Consider the following 7,866-nt stretch of genomic DNA (forward strand, 5'->3'; position numbering starts at 1 on the left):
TTGATGTACAAGTTCTCGTAACAATAATCCTTTTTATATACCCTGAACGCCATTATTCACACGGTAGCAGCACGTCCGTGTTTGTTTGTGACAGACAGTGCATAACAAAGGGTAGCCTCCTGTCATTTTGACACGGGGCTCTCTGAGAAGCGACGTCAAACCCACCCGTACTGGTGAGGAAAGCCAAGCGAACATGAGGCCCTCCCCCCCCCACCACCCGGCTCCGGAGCACGCCACGAATGGGCAGCCAGCATGGCAGAAAGAGGGAGCTGAAGCCGCAGAAGAAAAGGCGGGAGGAAAGGATTGGGGGGGACGAGGGGTTTATTTGTGCGTGTGAGCCTGCTGAAGGTACCGGAGGGTAATGAACAGTCCGCATGGAGGTCTGTCTCGTGCAGCGGCTCCCCACCCCAGGCCCATGTTCGTCCTCCACATGCCCTCCTGTGGCTCCCCCCTCCTTTCTCAGGGACACTCCTGCCCAACCCCTGCATCTCCCCAGCGCCCCTGACCCCCCAAGGCCAGTGGCACCACCCCACCCTCATATCCCTTTATACTGCCTTTGCTCTTTGTGTCCCACTCCAAATACACAGCACTTCCCCAAAATAAGAAACAGCAAATCCGGTGCTTCTCACTGCAAACGTGTTTACCATCCCATAATACAGCTTCCCAGATTTGTTCAACCCCTGGATTGCTTCTTTTTTTCCCTGTGTGGTATTTTCCTTTTTTTCCCCTTATCGTACAACAAAGCAGATTCCTTTCAGCCGCAAAGCTGAGAAACCTCCAGGTTGTGACAATGGTAAGCATCAAGGCGCTCTTCATTTCCTCTGTAAAACCAGGAGACTATGGTTCCACTAGTACCCTGCCTCGGTGCAGATTTCTGTCCGCGCTCTGCAGAAACTGCAAACTCAGATCACGGCTTGGTCTAAACTTGCATCTCAAAAGCCGTTTTTTCAAAATTTACTTTAGAAAAAGATCGCAGAATACTTTGCATCTATTATCAATCTGCAGCGTATGTAAAGTTGACGCCAGCTTTATGAGCTTATTGACGCCGGGACTGCGTGATTTGGGTCAGAAGCCCGGAAATAGCACTCAGGTGGGAAAAGGAAGAGGCACAGCATCGTATCCGTGGAAATGCATCCCTCCCAAAGCCAGGTGAAGAGGGGACGAGGCAGCTGAAGACAGCACCGGTGGGAAGGCTGGGCACACACACACACACACAAACACACACACACACACAAACACACACACAAACACGAAGAGTAAGGGTGACGTGTTTCTATGCTATGTGGGAAGAAAACCAGCATTGTATAACCAATAAAAAAACTAAACACTGCTTTTCTAACCAGCCGAAAAAAGAAAACTTTCTACACATTTTTTCACCTAACACCTAAATTCTAAATGAGCAATATTTTACAGCTACTAATTTTTTCCACATTAATATTCATAAGGAGAAACAGATTAAAACTTCACCCGCCATAGTACACAATAAACACAAACAGCCAAACAGAAGAAAACAATTACATCTGTTTTTTTACACAATGGTACAGCAGTGGGTTGCAAGTGTGAACTAATTGGATGAAAAATTAAAAGGTTGAAAAGAGGTGCCCAATTACAGCGCTCTAATAACCCTGCTTCTCAGCTGTCTGCTTATACTCTGTTGTACTGTAAGTGTCTGCAATTAGAAGCCAGTTCCACTCTGTCGTTAGCCAGCAACACACATACCGCTCAGGTTAAACTGCACCGGAATCAGGCCGGCTACACACTGTTTGTTTTGGATTCAATTGCATCTCATTTACACGTGTTAATTGCAGCTAATTGGTTCTAATTAGATGAACAGGAAACCCTCTGGGACCATTCATACCTTTAATTTGTAGTAAATATCATTAATTAACATATGCTAATTAAAGCCAATTAACATTGATTAAGAGATGCCAGCTACAGGAAAAGTACAACTATCAAAATTCGATCAAGTCAGCAGAAAAACACGACACATGCTGCAACGGGGCTCGCAGGAAGCGGGCGCAGATATCGCGTGGCAGCTGCCCCGTGCGGCTGGCCCGCCGTCTCGCTTCTCTCGCTCCGGAGGGCTTCGGGAACCGCGTACTCCACGCCCCCCCGGGCTGGCGCAGCTCTGCCCGGCCCACGCTGGCAGTGCCCAACGGCACACCTGCGCAGGAAGTGCCCCCGCAGGCAGAGGGCATCTGTGCGCCGGCGAGAGGCCGGCATTCGCCACGCCGGCTGAGCAGCAGAGATTAGGGGAGTCACTGCTGAGCGATGAGCGAGGCACGGAATGAGAAAGAGAGAGGGAGAGAGAGAGAGTGAGTGAGAGAGAGACAGGGAGAGAGAGAGTGAGGGATAGTGAAGGGACACAGGAGAGATAAGACGGGAAAGGAGGGCCTGCGAGAGGAGCGGAGAGCCAGTTCGTATGACTTCAGACACAGGTTTCTGTTTCCTTTTTCACAAGTGGCGTGTAACACCAGGTCCTTCCAACCACAGGGAAAATGCAACAGTGATGACAGACTTGGCACAGCTAATCACACTGACTCCAGGATAGGCGGGCTACGTCTGCGATCTGGCTGGGAGGGTAAAGGAAAAGGGAAGGAGGAATAAAAGTAGGAAGGGGAAGAAGGAAGGAATTGGACAGGAAGAGGGGAGCAGGAGGAACAGGAGCCAGTGGCAGGCAGGAGACGTTTTGCCTGCGCACATTTGACAAAAGGCCGGCAGTGACCGAGAGTGATGCAGACCTGTCACTATGTGTGAAGGACTTGGGTGGTGATGACCTGGCCAAAGCCACACGCCTCTATCAGTAAACTGGGACACAGCAGCGTCACGTAGATTGGGGGCAAAACAGGGACCCCCAATGGGGCAATGATGCAAGCTGATGGGCCACCGAGAGCTGGGGAGGAGAAAAGTTCGCTAGGTGGTGAAGCCTGTTTTTTTTGGTCCAATTGAGAGCCGGCATATGAAGACCCATAAACACTGAGCCCAGACAAGCATGCTGAGCCAGCGCCTTGGCGCCGTACAGCGAGTTATTAACGCGTTACTCGGAGACTGAGTCAACATGTTGTGTCCCCGCGACAGACGTGTTAGAGGACCGTCGGACAGACGCTGGGACGTGAAGCTGCGAGCGCACGCACACACCCCGCGGGAACACGCGCCGAGAGAGACGGCGCAGCGGCGGCCGAGGTCCGCGCAGCCGGAGACGCCCAGCGTGGGGAGGTGTGAATGTGTGTCAGATGGCACGGCGGGCAGGTTGGCGAAGGAGACGCTCCACCTGGGCCTGGGAGGGCTGGGCTTAGCTGGGTCACCCTCAGCCCCGTCCTGGGTATTGCCCCCCCCGCCCCCCATACACACACACACACACGCTAGTAAACGTGTGCAGCCATTCATCCTGCAAACAGCAATATCCTAAATAAACACAGGTGGCGCTACAGAGGCAGGGACTTTCAGACTTCACTGTGCCTCTCGGTCAACCGCGACGGGCTGACAGGTGGACAGACAGCTTTTCCGGGCACGCCCGCATTCACGTGAAGAGAGGCGGGTACAGTAGTTGCGTATCCCCCCCCCCCCCCCAGCACTCTGCCCTGGTGCATCACTGCGGGGGCCTGCGTCGGTATGCACAGTCGACATCGTCTCTGTGTGATGGTGCTGGCTCCGCATGTCACCCTGACCTTCCATTTGAGTGAGTGTTTAGGGCAGCAGGTCTTGGAGAGGATTGCGGTGGGGGGGGGGGGGTCTCGCAGCAAAGATCACGTTGACAGCTTGTGCCCTCATCAGAGCCGCTTTTAAAGACAAACTGGACGGGCCTAATGAGTTAATCAAGTGGCTGCCTGTCACTGGGACACTGCCTCGACTCCGTTTAGAGGCAGAGCTGGAACCCGAAACAAAGGCAGAGGGAGAATGGGAAGGAGCTGGGGATCCTCCCTGTGGTCACGTCTCATGAATATTGAAAAGGACTTTACTTGTGGGAGCGAAGGGGTTGAGGGGCAAGCGGTTTGGGGAGGGAGGGTCGGGTGCAGCATTTGCGGCCTGTGTGTTCGTGCATGCATTTGTGTGTAGCGGGGGGTGTCTAGCCGGGGAGAGAAGCAGAGGAGAACAAATCCCATGGCAACGGTTCCTCAGGTAGGGGCTTGCGGGGGCCCAGCTGGACCTGGCAGATGTTTGAGTGGAAGTAGGGAGGAGTAGAGAGGAGAGAAAGGAGTAAGGAGTAGAGAGGAGAGAAAGGAGTAAGGAGTAGAGAGGAGAGAAAGGAGTAAGGAGTAGAGAGGAGAGAAAGGAGTAAGGAGAGGAGAGAAAGGAGTAAGGAGTAGAGAAGAGAGAAAGGAATAAGGAGTAGAGAGGAGAGAAAGGAGTAAGGAGAGGAGAGGAGGGGAAGGAAAAATGAGGAGAAAGCACAGGAGTTGGAAGGGAAAGGGCATGGGGGGAAGACAGGGAGGATGAGAAAAGGAGGTGAGGAACAGAAGATAGAGGCTGGGAGAGAGTGGAGAGCGGGAGAGAGGCTAGTGGCACGTGGGAAGCATTGTGCCTCTGCACACTTGACAAAACAAAGACAACTCACTCCTCTGGTTTCATGCCACATTTTTTATTCATAAACAAGCTGCTGGCTGTAGAGACATGATAAAGCGGCGCAGGCCTCTGCTGAGACGGCCACAGATTTAAATGCAAAGTCTCAGCTACACCAAATCCTCCCCGGCGCCATTATTCAACGGATTTCACCGCTATTTTTGTCTGGCGCTAAGCTGGTCAGGATCGGGACTGGAGATATGTCATTAAAAATGGTCTGATTCAGGCACAAATGGTCATTAACATAAAAATTAAAGAATTAGAAAAGAGAAGTAATGAATAAGATGAATAAAAACATCTCCACCCCCTTACCCCCCCTTCTTGGCCTCCTTTCTACCAGCACAAAGTGGGGATGGCATTATTTTCTTCTTATAGGATTATTTGTTTTTATTTTCCTAAACATGTGCTTATTATTTTCTAGTGTGGGACTCAGGAAAAGCACAGTGCCTACACTCCACTCAGACTACTAGTATTTATAGATGTAAACAGATCTGGATTTGGATTGATTTTTCCATCCAGTGTCTGGCTGTTCTGTGGCTGATAAAAGGGGAAGTGACTCTGGTGGTAATGAAGAGGGCTACCGGCCGTTTGAGGGGGTTAGTCCAGGTTTAACTCTGGAGATGCTGCCGCGTACCGTAGCTTTGGTGACTCACGGACTTTTGCAGACATCTACCAGAGGGTGGGAGGGGGATGTCCTCGCTGGCTGCTTCGTCACTGCCCAGCACCGTTTGCCTTGTGCGAAAGCTTCCTGAGCAAACCTGCGCACCTCCGCTCCCTGCCAAGGGGAGGGGGCACATTTCGCCTGACGATAGTCGTCGACGGCGGACCCCGGGCGAGTTCGGCGACTCGTTCGGCTGGCAGCTGCTTTGTCCTTTTCCTGCTCTGCCTCTGTTTGCGTGGTGTTTATTTTGTCAATGAGTTGAGTGTTTGCCCAGCTGGCACCGACCCGCCGTGACTGTGCCAGTGTGGTGCCCAGGGAGAGAAAGAGAGGGAGGGGGTGCGTGGGGTGGGGGTTCGGTGGCATGGTGCCCAGCTCCCCATGGCATACCCCCCCTTGCCTGGCAGCGCGCAGGCTGCAGACCTGTGAGAGCCTATCAATGCCAGTCCAAACGCCGACAAAGAGGGCAGGCTTAGCCGTAATCCGTATTGACTGCCTCTTGCTTTGTCTGCCAATTTATATCATGGATTTGTCTCAGTCAATGATGTGCTCCTGTCAAGTTCTCCCACATTAATCCATAACATTATTAGTTTTCAATACGGCCTTAATTATTCCCGCCCTGACCGAAACGGCGGGAGAATGAGTGGGGAAAATTCGAACAAACAAACAAACGTTTACACGCAAAAGCCGCAGCAACAATGGGTTAATTCAATATTCTCAGCCGTCAAATCAGCGGGTTTGTCTCCGCAAAGCGAGTGTGAAATTAAACATCTCATGCGGCGAGCGGCCTACGTGGGGAATAGGTGGTCCTATTCGACACAGCGCCTCAGACCCTCACCAGAGGCAGCAGGTGCGCCCCCTGCTGCTAAATCTGTAGATTACAGTGAACTTCCCCTGGCTTCTCAGGGAGACTACCTGTATGATAACTCTGTTCTCACTGTGACTGAGGTCTCTGAGCCATGGTGGGGGGTATGGGGGGGGGGGGGTAGCTTAGCCAAGTGGTCAGATGAGTCCTCCCGCCCTCCCTCCTGCCCCCCCTCCCTCACTCACACATGCAGCAATATGCCACATAAGCATGACAGCTAGCTGGATAATTAAGAGTTACCGTTGCTCTATGGATTTACGGGAAGCTATGAACATGGCTTACAGTCACACGCCTTAATTTTTATTTAACCCAGCTACACATTAATTATCAATTATGTTTAAGCACAATTAATGTTAAGTACTCTGCCCAAGGGCACATCAGAGTGACCCATTTTCTGGGACCCGGTCTGGCAAACTAAGTCACATGTCCAGTTTCTATACCACTGTGTTCATACACTGTGGTCTGACATTTAGCAACAAATCAGCTATTTAGTGCAGCATTTCCTCTGATATTTACACGCCTTCTCCACAGCACTAACGGCAGAGGCATCCTGTGTGTGTTAAACTGCTATTTACATTCTTTCACAGACTCCTGAATGTGCTCTAGTTCACAAGCGTGTGACTAGAGGGTGAGATTATAGATGTGTCATTTACATCTGTAACCATGTGCAATAATTTAACAATTTAAATGCTATTCAGTTTTGACAGTTTATGATAAGGTGTCGTTAAGAAAATGAAACGATCCTTCAGCATCTACATTGAAATGCTTCCGTATGCATTTGGCATCTTGCTCTCCATTGTGACAAACACACACAATACTGTTAAAAAGTCTCAGCCAGTCAAAGAAAATGATGCTTAAAAGGTCTTCATGTTAGTGTACAGCTATGATATGTCTGCCAAAGTGTGTCGGTTTAGCCATTTCAGAGCCTCTCCCAAAGTCACCCCAATATTGGCAGCGACCATCAAAAACACTCATGTATTTTTTGACTAGATCACTAATTCATCTTTTTGGGCTAATCAAAACCTCACTGAGTGATTAACTAATCAAGTTAATTAATTAATTGAGCTGGATGTGAAATGTAAGAAACACACGGAATGGCTGAGGTGCCCCTGAGGGGAGGTTTAGGAACTGAAGTGGTGTTCATCTAGCCATCCAACTAGATATCAGTAACTTTTTGTTTATGTTTTATTGTGTCACTGTTAATTTGCACATGTTCTAATGTTAAACTGAATTTTTCCCCGAGCAAATATACACTCACTACCCAGATAAAACATTTAGTTTGACTTCCTAAAACTTTTGCACAGTACTGTAAATCACACAGTACAGAGCAATGTTTGGGGTTTGAGCACAGTCGGACCCTTTATCTGGAAGGCCAGGAGCATGTCAGGGGGTTCAGGCCCCTGCTCAAGGGCCCAATGGGGATATGACTATTCTGTCAAGGATGGGATTCAAACTAATGACCTTCTGCTCATAGCCACAAAGTTCTAACCCACTGAGATTCAAACTAGTAGCAGTAGCAGTCGATGGGAAGTTCGGATGAAGACAGTTGTACTGGAGGTGTGTGTGTGTGTGACTGTATGTGACTGTGTGTGCTCTGCAGCAGGCCGGGGACAGCTCGGCCTGTGGGACAGTCGTCACCTCAGCATTCGGGCTGACATGCTGTCGGAGCTCCCTCCCCACATCCTTTTCCTGGTCCGACGTGAGCGTCAACTCCGGGCTGATAACGCCGCCGAGGAACCTGTTCGGAATTCTGATTAATGTGAGACTTGCGGCCAGATGGGAT

The sequence above is a fragment of the Paramormyrops kingsleyae genome, chromosome 17, assembly GCF_048594095.1.
Source record: "Paramormyrops kingsleyae isolate MSU_618 chromosome 17, PKINGS_0.4, whole genome shotgun sequence".
Lineage (NCBI taxonomy): Eukaryota > Metazoa > Chordata > Actinopteri > Osteoglossiformes > Mormyridae > Paramormyrops > Paramormyrops kingsleyae.